Source organism: Herpailurus yagouaroundi, unplaced genomic scaffold (genome assembly GCF_014898765.1).
Source record: "Herpailurus yagouaroundi ecotype Mexico unplaced genomic scaffold, PumYag 199, whole genome shotgun sequence".
Lineage (NCBI taxonomy): Eukaryota > Metazoa > Chordata > Mammalia > Carnivora > Felidae > Herpailurus > Herpailurus yagouaroundi.
In genome coordinates, this window is record NW_024412430.1 from 14,349,692 (window position 1) to 14,362,887 (window position 13,196).

General features: G+C 46.4%; 1 long non-coding RNA gene across 17 annotated transcripts in view; it reads right to left on the bottom strand.

Annotated features, from left to right (window-relative positions):
• LOC121013680 (uncharacterized) overlaps positions 1–13,196 on the bottom strand; it is a 68,695-nt gene that overhangs the window by 54,299 nt on the left and 1,200 nt on the right. For 11 of the 17 annotated variants that reach the window (XR_005782847.1, XR_005782852.1, XR_005782841.1 and 8 more), the window contains exons 1-2: positions 3,755–5,475; positions 3,098–3,201 (exon numbers count right to left, since the gene is read on the bottom strand). This is a non-coding gene — a long non-coding RNA (uncharacterized LOC121013680). Of the gene's footprint in view, positions 1–1,499; positions 1,642–3,097; positions 3,202–3,754; positions 5,476–13,196 lie in introns of those variants that run through there. The other 6 variants (XR_005782845.1, XR_005782839.1, XR_005782850.1 and 3 more) reach the window with 5 other exon arrangements.

Sequence of the window (13,196 nt, forward strand, 5' to 3'; positions counted from 1 at the left end):
ACACACACACACACACACACACACACACACACACACACACACACACACTAAAGAAAAAGTTGAAAAGAATTTATTTGCAGATGGGATAAACCTGCTCCAGTAGGTAAGCCTTCTCTGGAGTCTACTTCACCGGCCCCCACTGGCATCTTCTCCAGGGCTCAGTGATCTGCTGAATTTTGCCCTATACAGGGTGTGCCATTCTCCAAGGTTTTCAACCAGCCTTATCTGTCTTCAAATTTATCTGTCTCCTATTTGCCTTCTAAGTTGTGTGCATTCTACCTGTCTTGTCAAACAGGCAGAGATTTCCGCAAACGACTTTAGTGAGTCAAGTCACCTTTCTCAGTGCTCATCCTCTCCCAGTGTATGAGGCAGAGGGGCGTACCCTGCTTCCTTGCACCCCCTCTCCCCAGAGGGCCCCCCAGCCCCACTGCCCTGGCCTGAGCACGAGGGAAGCAATCCCTGCTGATGTGTGTTTTTGTTTAGGGAAGTAGGCTCAACTGTGCTGAAGAAAAATGATGCAGATTTTAAATTTTGGGGGTGGGGGGTGATGTGTGCCCCCAAATCCCATTATCTCTAAACCACAGGAACCAGAACCACATCTGGAAAAGGAAATAAAGCCAGAGAGGTAAGGAAAGAATAGATTAAGAGAAGCCTTGAAAACAGGCTGGCATTCGGATGTGGTGGAGAATGAAGATCCCCAGAGAGTTTCTCAGCATGGGTGTGAGGTGATGAAAACAGTGATTAAGGAAGATGAAATGCAGGCAGGACGGATTGCAGGGAGGGCTGGGATCTGAGAGGAGGCAGTCATGCAGGCGGAGGAGACAGAGAGCAAGCCTATGAAGGAATCTATGAGTCTACATCAATTACCATCTGCCCACCCCGAAGTCACTTTACTACCAACTTACTACCAGGCTTTTGTTTTTTTTTTAATGCCTTTACTATTATTGGGAAGGCAAAAATAAACCTGTGAGGAGCTCGAGAGTTTCATTAAACTGATAATAAAATTCCGTCTCTGCGGATATAATGATTAACCATACGTGTACCCCGCTGAGCGCATGAGCCTTACTGTGAGCATGTGCGACACTCGGTGTGGCAGAAATGGAGCTCAGAAAAATGTATCTTAGGCCCTTGGTCATCACAGAATCAATAAGCATGATGAAAACAGAAGTTTTTTTCTAGAGCAGCCCCATGTGGGTGAAGCCCCTATGACAGAAGAGAAATGGTAGCCCCATCTGGAGTGTCCCGAGCCACTGCCCTCCAGGACCTACCACACCCTGTCCACACCAGCTCCTAGAGTGACAGGAGGGACAGGCCAGCTCTTAGGCGGGCCAGCACTGCTTACCAGAACTGTATACCCCAAACCGTCATGTTCTTTAGTTCTGGTTGCAAGTTGAAATGGTCCAGGGATCCCAAAGTTATTTTGATTCATGTTTAGATCTGGAAAGAGCCGTAGAGAGCATCTAAACCCATCACTGAAGAATATTTTCAAGCTGGGGCACCTGGGTGGCTCCAGTGGCTGAACATCCAACATGATCCCACGATTTGTGAGTTCAAGTCCCACTCTGGGCTCACTGCTGTCAGTACAGAGGCCGCTTCAGATCCTCTGTCCTCCTTTCTCTGCCTGTCTCCCACTTGGACTCCCTCAAAAAGAAATATTAGAAAATATCTATTTTCAAGCTGCACACCTTCCCCCGCCCATCTACTCATTCTGTCCCCTTCCCTGCTCTGATGCCCACCCCCAGTTTACACACCCTATGGCAGTCCCTGAAATCTTCCCCGGGACCCTGGGGCTGAAGAGAAAGCAGTTTGCAAAATACTGAAAAGTCCAGTATTTTTGTTTTGTTCTGGCATCTTGTGGCATATGAAAAACTAAAGCTCAGGAAATTAAAACAGGACTTCCATTTCTAAACATACGACACATAAAATAACCCTAAAAGCCTCCTTCTAGAATGCTAGAAAGCCTCCTTTAGCTAGAGTGCTAGCTATATGCAAATGTCCATTTCTGTGCATAAAAAGAACTCATAAAGGCATCAACTCCTCACTTTCAAAATGGGTCTAACCTCTGATCCAGCAATTCCATGTGTAGGTACAGGTTCCAGAACAGGGTTTACCCAATTCTTAGTGGAAACGGGGGTCAGAGGATCACTTTAGTAAATTGCAACCAGGATATTTTTTTAGACCAGCCTAAACTGGATTATACCTGAATACAAAATAAGGGTCTCGTTTTGAGGAACTTTTATTCCACATATATGTGCGCGCGCACACACGTAGCCTGTGCATGTGCTGGGTTTACATGTAAAGTATGTCCTTAACTGTGGGTGTAGCCAAAATATTTTGAAAAAAATGCTATCTTAGAGAACTTGTATGTGAGTGTAGGAAATGGGAAAGGACACTCACTGAAGCGTCGTTTATAATGAAAGTGCAAAATTCAAAGCAATCTAACTGCTCAACAAGAGAATGGTGGTCTGTTCACGAAACACTATAGCAAAGAGCAGTTAAAATGAATGGGCTAGAGCTATGTTGCTGATGTCTAATGCTAAATTAAAAAAAGAACAAGTCGCAGAATATATACAGCGTGTTTCCTTTCATTTAAAGTTTTCAAACATGCAGAATGTACACAGCAGCCACAGCTGAAAGATGTAGGTATCTACAGAAGAAGTAGGCAAGTCTGCAGGTTTAAGGCAGCATTTATCTTGGGGGCAGGAGGAAGGCAAAGAGGATCAAGGAGGAAGCCACATAGAACTCAGCCAGGTCTGAAGTGAGCTGGTCAAAACGTCAGGATAGCCCGGGACTCAATGGTGGCACACAGGTTTGTTACTGTGTTGGTCCTATGCTTTTGTTGATTTAAAAAGAAATGTATTTGTAGGGGTGTCTGGGTGGCTCAGTCAGTTAAATGTTCAACTTTTGGTTTTGGCTCGGGTCATGATCTCGCGGTTCGTGGATTTGAGCCCCCTGCATCAGGCTCTGCATGGACAGTGTGGAGCCTGCTTGGGATTCTCTGTCTCCCTCTCTCTCTGCCCCTCTCCTGCTGCTCACTCTCTCTCGAAATGAGTAAACAAACATGAAAAAAACGTATTTGTCAGTCACACGTACTCACCAAGACCAGACGGCTGACGGGTGGTAGGGTCACCTGGAAGAAACCCAGGGCAGGACCCTGGCTCCCAATCCGGTTGTCTTTCCACACAGCTCCCAGTTCATGATCTGTTTGCGAATGAAGGATATGCATCATTTTGGTCCTTATCTACATAATTTATTTTTACCTGAGAGATACTGTTCCCTGCAGCCCACCAAGGCCACATCTGCTCTGGCCAGAAATAGCACATAGTGCACTCACTATGTGAAGCTGAGCGGCTGATTCATAGTTTGCATCTTGGCTCTGTTTTCCAGCCTTGCTCGTGCATTGCAAAAAAAAAAAAAAAAAAGGTAAACCACTGAAAGGTCAGTAGAGAGATAATCTAAACCAAAAATTATAAAAAAAAAAAAAAAAAAAAAAGAGAGAGAGAGAGAGAGAAAGAGAGAAACACAAAGGGGGGAGGGAGAATCAGTTCTGTGTGAGGAAATACACAAATTCACAGGTAGCGATCAAATTAAAGAATATTATTGAGAAAACTTAAGCAAACAGGGAATGTATTTTAGATGACAGGACTAACTTGAAACAGTACCCTTTTTACAGCCTTTAGGCATGAATACACAATCTAATAGCAGTGGGTTCATTAATTTTTTTCCTAGTCTACAAAAACCAGACGAAGGATACCTTGCCAAGGACCGGAGGATCGTACGCAGCGATTGATCGTGCTTTGCAAAAGTTCAGGGCACTGGTTTTTATCACTGGATCTTTCCTACTCTTCAAGTTACATAAGAGGCTCTGACTTCTCTTTATTCTGTAAGCAGTATAATTCCAGGCAAGCTTTAGCCTCTCCGGTGGGTGAGCCAGAAACTTCTGCTGTTGGAGGGGTGACGGTGACAGAAAAAGAAAATACCATTGTAGTAGAGGGCCTGGAAGAGATCACTCTCCAGAGTCAAGGTGTGAAGTGCACATGACTGTGTCTTATAGATACTTCTCACCCTGGGATGTCTACCAGTCATCAGGAATTGTGAACACACTCTTCGTACCGCTAGAGAAAATGCAGAATTCTGTAGCAGAGTTGCTTCTGTTGTGTGGACAGCAAATGGGGGCAACAATGGACATTTACTGAGCACATGCCTTTTCTGAATGCTTTACCTCTTTCACCTACCTTCCCAGGAAGGTACTACTGCTAGCCCCATTGTATAGCTCTGAAAATTGAGGCAGGGCTAGGTTAAGTGATGGATGCCTCCAGTCACCTGAAGTGCTGGAACTGAGCCCGCTGGTTCTAATGGACTGGGCTTTTACATGCCACACTATGTCCGGGAGGTGGCATTTAACCAAGCTATTGAGATGACAGCACCAAGTTACGTTAGGATCCGTGGGGGCCCTGCCTCAGATCTGGGGGCTGGAAGAGGGAAGTGTTCACCCGCCAAGGTAAGGGGTGGTTCACTATAAGTCACAGCCTCTCCTTAGAGCTCTAGCACCTGAGAACACCGGCTGTGCACCCCATGCTGCCTGAGTTATGGCTAATTTCTGTTTTGCCCCTCCCCCACCAAGGACAAAAGTAGAGATGGACTTGGGAGGACCATTAAATAAAAACCAAGCTGGAGTTGAGTTTTGCCACCTACTAACTAAATGGATTCATCCCCCTCACTTTCCTGGCCTGTGAAATGAGAAAATGGCCACCACATAGGATGGGAAGTCAAACCAGACAGAGGCACGGGGAGCTTTATACAGGGCGTTGATGCGTGAGGTTGTATTCTTTGTTCCCTTAAGTCACGGCGAATGTTACAACAAGACGCGGTAAACGTCTGAGAAAGATGCTTGTGGGTCCCAAACAGTCTTTCTCCGTAGTGTGAATATTAACCTTGGTCGGGCCATTCCCCCTTTATCCCCATCTGTAAGAGGAGGGGTATTAATCACCAAAGTGTCTTTCAATTTTGGTATTTTGGGATTGGTCCCAGATCTAGGAGAAGTGAACCAGGTTTCAAAATGGTAGTTTGGGCACTTCCTCACCAGCTTGCCCTCCTAAGGTGAACAGTCCTCACAATCCTGGGGTCCCGCTAATGACACAGGGCCCTGGAGGAAACCTAACAGCCCAGGGAGATTGCGACAGTGGTTCTCATTGCCCCCAAGGTCAAGTGTTAGAGAAAAGAGAACTGGATTCTCTACCAGAACTAGGTGAATATCTGGTTCCTCAGGCAACCTGCCACTTTTGTTCTGGATACTGACAGATACATGAGGTCCGGAGTGCAGTGCAGGAGGACCTGTGAGGAAGCTTCTAGCCCTGTGACCTCAGGGGACTGCTTTACGGATAAGTATCCCTTGAAAATGATGTCAGGCCTGGTTAAGTGTCCGACTTCGGCTCAGGTCATGATCTCGCAGTTCCTGAGTTCGAGCCTCACATCAGGCTCTGTGCTGACAGCTCAGAGCCTGGAGCCTGCTTCAGATTCTCTGTCTCCTTGCTTTCTGCCCCTCCCCAGCTCATGCTCTGTCTCTCTCAAAAATAAACTGGGATGGGATGGGAGATGGGAGATGGGAGATGGGAGATGGGAGATGGGAGATGGGAGATGGGAGATGGGAGATGGGAAGGGAAGGGAAGGGAAGGGAAGGGAAGGGAAGGGAAGGGAAGGGAAGAAAATGATGTCAGGTCTGACCAGCCATGGCAGGCTGGGAGCCACAGCTGGTGGGGAGGGGAAGGTACCAGGCTTCCTACTTCTCTGCATTGGCCTTTCCACAGGGAAACGCCCAGTGTGGTGACGGTAATTTGAGGTGACTGTGGCATGGTGCTGAAGCAGCTACAAGCCCTCTGGATGCTATGCCAGTCTTTCCAGAATGGGGTGGACCCCATTCCAAAGGAAGTCGGGCCCCCGGGGAGCCTCAGGGCTGCGGCCAAGCACAACGGGTCCATTCTCGAAGGGAAAGGACAGCAGTCACTCTGATCACAGTCTATTACACAGACCCTCCCCAGCCATCCCATCCCCCCGGGCTCTCACAGCCTGAAGCAGAGGCCATGGGAAAAGTCACCTGTGCCACAGGAAATCCTGTCGGCAGCCTTGAGATATATAACGAGCCTGAGAATCCAGCGGCCAGAGGGGTTGGCAAGCAAGAGATGAACACGGGCAGCCCAGGGGACCCCTGTTAAGGATGCATTCTGTGTCTCTAGCAGGCATGCTTGCTCCTGCCCAGGACTCTGCACCAGCATCCCTCCCGAAGCCTGGGTCTCTTCTCACACGGCTGGCTCCTTTCTGCAACTCAACTTTCACTTCAAATATCACCATTTCAGGCTTGCCATGCACACACCTCCTATACATTCCCACCGTGACACCCCTTTCCCATTTCATACAGCACCTCCCGCTTCCTCAAAGGACTCCCTTGGTTTATGATTCTTGTTTAGTGCCTGTTTTCCCTTTAGAATGTCAGCTTAATGAGAGTCCGCACCTTCTCTGTCTTCTCCAGTCTATCCCCAGTACCTGGAAAAACACCTAGTAGATAGCAAGGGATCAATAAAATCAGTACAATTAGTTAATTAACGAGTTGATTAATTCTATCTAGGACAGGTGTTCCGGGTTCTGCAGCCGTGGTGAGATCTCAAGGCTCCAGATGGCTTTCATAGACAGTTTTGACTCTCTCTCCCTTAAAGATCTGAGACTCCTGCTCTGATCATGGGGACTTGGCTCCCACCATCGTATTTATACTAACTAATTTTTCACCTAGAAATGGTTTTGGTTGCAAGTATATTAGGTAAAGTGTACTGTGATTTCAAGTACCAGGGTACCATTTTTCTCGAATAAGCACAAATCAGGAGGTGTTCGGTCCAGCGTCACTGTGGCGGCTTCGCTGTAGAAGGACCTTGCTCTTTCTCCTTTGCACCCTCTGTTCCTAGCACAAAACTTTCATCCGGTGCTTGTCACTTCATGGTCTCAACATGGCTGCTGCATCGCCAGGCATTGGGTCCAAATGCCAGAGACGGGGCAAAGCAAAAGAAGAAAGAGCCATGTCCCATGATTCTGTTGCTCCTTTTTATTGAGAAGACAAAAGCTTTTCCGGCATCCGTATCCAGCCTCTTTCTATTTACATCTCCTACATTAGTCTTGGGTCACATGGCCACCCCTAGGCCAGTTACTGACAAAGGGAAATCACATTACTGTGACTGGTTTAGACTGTCACCATTCATCCCCTGGGGCTGGAGAGAGGACAAATTTCCCTCAAGATCAAAGTATTGCCACTCTCTCCCAAACAAACAGATGTGTCATAGCTAAATGGACCAGAGTGGACGTTTACCCAAAATGAGAGCTGAGCCTCACAAAAACAGAGTTAAAGGCAGATCCCTGGAGCTCTCATGCTTCTGAACTTTCTTAAGATGTGGCTGTTCAAACTGTTTCAATTCCATCATGTGCTCAAATACCTACCCAAAATATTTTCTTTTTCCCTTAAGCTAGCTCAAAATCACTTCTGAGGGTCTTTGTTGTAGCCGCATCTAACTATGAGCATCCTGCCCAATCAGGCTGAGGTGCGTGGCTGCTCTAGGACATCTGACAGTCTATTCACACCTCCTTCAACCACGTCGCAGCCCTTTATACCCAACACTCTGTGCCTCCGGAGGTGACCCAAACACTTAGACATGATGTCATCAGCCTGACAACCTCCTTCTCCCCCTCTTCACCTTCAGGCAGCTCTGCTGAGGTCCCAAGTATCCAGGGAGGCCTGCTGGGTGCATAAGGCCTGCCTTATGTCTGAGGGGTACCAGGCTATTCAGTGGCACCCACCCTGACCAGAGAAGGGACAGAACTGTGAGAGGTCACATCACAAATCTATGACAAAGGCCACAAACACTTCACGCCTTCTGATTGTTATCCCAATACTTTTTTCTTTTGTAAGCCATCTGATTATCCAGTCCGCACACAGACATACACACACACACACACACACACACAGTCATCCACACCCTCACAATAAAGAAAGAACCTAATGAATGAAAAGCCTGGCCAGCCCAGGCTAGTGTTCCGTCTCCGCCAACAGCCACAAGGAATCTTTTGTGGGCGCGTATAAGGACTGTCACACGAGTATCTACAGGGATATCTCTGCAAAGCTCTTGCTCGATCATCTACGAACTTATCTACATTCTTTTCCAGTATATACATGGTGCTTCAATAGATCTCTTCAACTTACGTAAATCGTAGACAGTATTTCTCAAAAATGTGTTGTGTGCAACTTACAGGTTTTACGTGAACAAATGGTCCCATGATCAGATGACTCTGCAAACACCTGATTAAAGACAGTTAAATGGCTTCTTCATCACAAGGCATCACAAAAGCCTTCAATATTCCAATATGCATGATGAGTCAACTCTTGGTTCTGGCTTGGGTCATGATGTCACAGTTTGTGGGTTCGAGCCCCATAATGGGCTCTGTGCTGCAGTGCAGTCTGCTTAAGATTCTCTTTGTCTCTCTCTTCCCCTCCCCTCTGCTCTATCTCTCTCAAAATAAGTAAACATTTAAAAAAATATTCCGGGGTGCCTGGTTAGCTCAGTCAGTTAGGTATCTGACTTTGGCTCCGGTCATAATCTCACAGTTTCTGAGTTCAAGCCCCTTGTCAGGCTCTGTGCTGACAGCTCAGAGCCTGGAGTCTGCTTTAGATTCTCTGTCTCCCTCTCTCTCTGCCCCTCCCCTACTTGTGCTCACTCTCTCTCGCTCTCTCTCAAAAAAAACATTAAAAAAATGTTAAAAATCCCAATATGCATGATGAATAGCTAAGAGGGGGGGTGTAGAATATGACATCTTCCAAATTCATTTAAACACTGAAATTTTTTCCCTTGGTATATTTTGAAAGGCTGGTGATGCTTTGGGAAACACTGAGAATCAGTGGGATATAGAGGGCAAGTCCTAGAAACTACTACCTCTTTTCAGTGCCAAGAGGCATATTCTGTGACTTGGTTAAGTAGGCTTTGTCCAAACCTAAGTGTACCCCTTGTGAAGGTCCTAGATAGTTAGAATGGCCCCTTAGTCCACTGGGTCAGAGTCATACATCACCGTTGCTGCCCTGGGTGAAAAGCACCCTGGTCTAGAAGGGAGGACATCTGAGCTGATGATGTTTTTCTCTGTTTCAAAATGAGCATGGTGGGCCACATCACAACAGGGAAAATGTGGTCATTATGGAAGAGTCCAGCATCCTGCCATTTTTCTTCTGTTCCGACCTTTAACGAAAGCAATTTTCATTAATGCAAGCCACACTGACCTTGGTGACACAGAACACAAACTAAAAACTTTTAAGTTTTTATTGTTATTTTTTAATTTGTCTTGTTTAGATCTGCCTTCTCTAAAAGACCACTTGGCAAAACATAACAAAACTATCTTGCCTACAAATGTGCAAACACTTCCCTAAGATGTCTGGCAACAACGTGGCTCCCTCATAACATTTAGATGCTTTCAGCATCTTGACACTGACAAAAGGATGTTAGGAGAATTAAATGCAGGGTTGGCAATGGTTCTACCAAAGCCTCATCATGGGACATCCAGAAGGAAAGTTTGCTCCCTGGAAGCCTTTGCTCCAGGGACAGAGAGATCCACATCAAAGAGGAAAATTACTGGACAAACACATTTATCATCACAGTGTGATAGTATCAGCTGCAGTTTGTGGAACAAGCCTGGGAGAACTTCATCTCTCGCTGAAAAGGTTCAACACCATGAGCCACAGAATACTAAAAAATTCATTGCTTACCCCCAAGATGATTCTTTTTGGGCTGTGTTAATAAGCACCCTCACTCCTCTGAACATAACTTGACCTGATATTCTCCTAAACTGAATCACTTGAAATGTCTGAGAAAATGGAAGCTTCTGACCACACCCCTGTATCCTGCCTCTGTGCAAAAAGCAAACATCTCCTCCGCAGTAATGAGAATATGAAAGGGCATGTGGTGCAAGAGGGGAAGAAACGGACAAGGGCATCAGAAGACCGAGGTTCTAGCTACTGTTTAGGCAGCTCTTGTTATGGGGTGAATTGTGCACCCCCAACCCCCCCACCCCGATTCCCATGCTGGAGTCCTAAACACCAGCACCTTGGAATGTGACTTCATTTGGAAATAGGGTCTTTATGGAGATAATCAAGTTAAAATGAGGTCATGAGGATGGGCCCTACTCCAGTCTGACTGATGTACTTGTAAAAAGAGAAGATTGGACAGAGACACCTTTCCTTCTAGATGTCCTGTGATGAGGCTTTGGTAGAGCCATTGCCAATCCTGCATCTAATTCTCCTCAAATCATTTTGTCATGATGATGTGACTAAACATGGGGAAAAGACAGCCATTGACAAGCCCAAGGAGGGACACCGGGAACAGCTTTGTCCCTTCTCGCCCTCAGAAGGACCCAATCCTACCAACACCTTGATGTTGGACTTCTAGCTGCCGCAAGTGGGAGACAATAAATTTCTGTTGTTTATGCCACTCGGTATGCTGTCCTCTACTATGGCAGCCCCAATATACGAACACAAGCTGTGTTCTCAGCAAAGTTTCCCATCTAATATCTCTGGGTCTCAGTTTCCTCTCCTATAGCATTAGGGGGCAAATGACCTTTGAAATTGCTTTTATCTCTAAAGGTTAATGATCAAGGATGAAGGCGCCCCTCACCAATTCCTCTGAGGGGTCATCACACACTATCTTTGGAGAAAAGTTTCCCTCGTATCTACGGATCAATGAATATACAGGCTGAAACTATCTCTGACAGTCTGGTGTGGCCATCCTAATTTTATTTCAGTAATGGCTTTGGGAAGCAAAATGAGGAAGAAAGGAGGCTCAACGTAACTCCTAGGAAAGGCCACAAACTTATAAATGTATATCTTTTTACAATACATTCATCAACAGGAAAACTTGGCTTGTGACAGATTTTTGGGGAGGTGCTGGGGTGGGCTCACATGAAAAGATCAGTAACGAACGAATGCTGGTCATGAAAGGAAACATGGTCTAGGCAGCTTCCAAGTGCTCCTATCCTGTTCTATCTCACCCATAAAACAAGGTAATGACAATGGCTTTCTGCAACATTTATCAGTCTCTCATCAGCATGTATCCTGTTGGATTAAATCCTGGGCTATTAATGCATCTTCAAAGCCTGGAATATAGTATTAATGCCAGAACTGTAATGGGTAAGAAGACTGCTTTGGCAACTGAAATTGCGATTCCAAATGCTATTAAACAGACCTGATGTCCCAGTTCCCCATCTCTTCCCCTCACTGAGTAGACTCTCTCCTGCCAATGGAGCTACCAAGATAAGCATTCTATGCAGTGATTTTGTCATTGTTAACCAGGGCGACCTTCTTAAGCAGCAGCTAAATGGCTGGTTTAGCGTCCACTCTATTAAAACAAAAATCAACCTACTGAAAGGGCGGGCCTACGCCAGCCGACTCCATCTTGTTCTGTGTCCTTCACCTTGACCACACCTCCTCCCCTTGAGTAACCCCCCCTCACCTGCCTAACAGGACTCGGACCCTTCCCCAGGACCCTTCCCCAGTCAATTGGCTGAGGCCATAGCCATTACCTCACCAACTGCCCCCAGGCCCCAATAAAACCTTTGTCCTTTTGAAACTCGCTCTCTTTCCCTGGTATCTCACCGCTGCGTCGGTGCAGGTAGGGGATTGAGCTCGAGCTAGCTCGAATAAAGGCTCTTTGCTTTTGCATCGGACTCGGCTCCCTATTGGTCTTTGGGGATCACGAATTCTGGGCATAACACTACCAGACAAACATAAACCCGGCATTTATTTAAGTGAACTGTGCTTTTATTAGTTAAGGTCCCATGACTCCTGCTCAGGTTCAGTCATTTGCCAGAACTCAGGAAAGCTCTCTAATTTCTATTACCGTTTTATTATTATAAGGGATGTAACTCAGGAAGAGCCAAATGGAAGAGGTGCATTGGGCAAGGTACAGAGGGACAGTGGTGAGAGGTGGGGGATCCAGAATTTCTATAGCTTCTGAGTGCCCACCCTCCCAGCAAATCAATGTCTTCACCAACCTCAGAGCACCTCTAGCCTTGTAGTTTCGGAGGCTATGAGGCTCCGAATTGGAAACTCTAGTTTCGGATTTCCTAAATCACAGGCCACTGGGGATTGAATTAAACCTCCAGCCCCTCTCTTCTGCCTGGGGTTGGAGGCCAGGCTGACAGCTGGAGCTCTCTCACTGGTGGGTTCCCCGCCTGATGCTATCTAAGGACCCGTATTTAGTCACCTCTTTAGCACACAAAAGACACTTATCACTCAGGAAATTCCAAGGATTTTAGTATAGTGCTGCCAAAGGAACGCAATTCCAAGGATTTTAGGAGCCCTGTGCCGAGGATGGGGACAAAGACCAAATATATTTTTTTCATGCCACATCGCCACAACCTACCATGTTGTCTGGTGCATAACAGTTACATTTGCTAATGAATGATGTAGTTTCAGCAAGCCACTCTGGAGTTCTTTTCCCCTCTTTCATTCCTTCCTCCTTCCCTCCCTCCCATCCATCCTCCCTCCCCCCTCCCTTCCTTCCATCCATGCTTCCTCCCTCTCTATCTGCCTTCCCTCATTCCTTCCAAGAGAGTAGTGAAATTTTTAAGCCAAAACTATACATGCTTTAAGATTCTCCATTTTAGTTGGGTATTCTAAAAAGACAAACCCTGATGGGCTTCTACAACCTTAGGGCATTTCATGCCTCTGAGGTCTCCAGCCCTGGAAAACTCAAAGGAGAAACACCCACAAAGACTCCGTAGAGAAGGAACCAAACCTGCTGATTTACAGTCTGTTCCCGTCTCCTGATTTCATACCTTCTTTTCACTTTCACAAATGACAGTGCTGCTGCCCTAAAGGGATGCGGGAAGGTAGGGTTGGACATTTGCCAGGGCTGCTGGAAGGTTTCTTGCTTATGTCATATGTTGTGCAACATGCCATCAAAAGGACTTCATATTCTGGATAGGTTCCCAGTGATAGGAGTCCCACCTTATGCTTTCAAAATCCCAAGTGATCAGCGTTTTACTTATCGTAGGGAAAACTGGATTTCTGCCAAAGGAAAATCTGAACCCCAGGATGAGGAAAATACGGACTGGAGTAGGGCTATTTTATATGCATCGGGGCGTCTGGGTGGCTCCGTCAGCTAGGCATCCAACTCTTG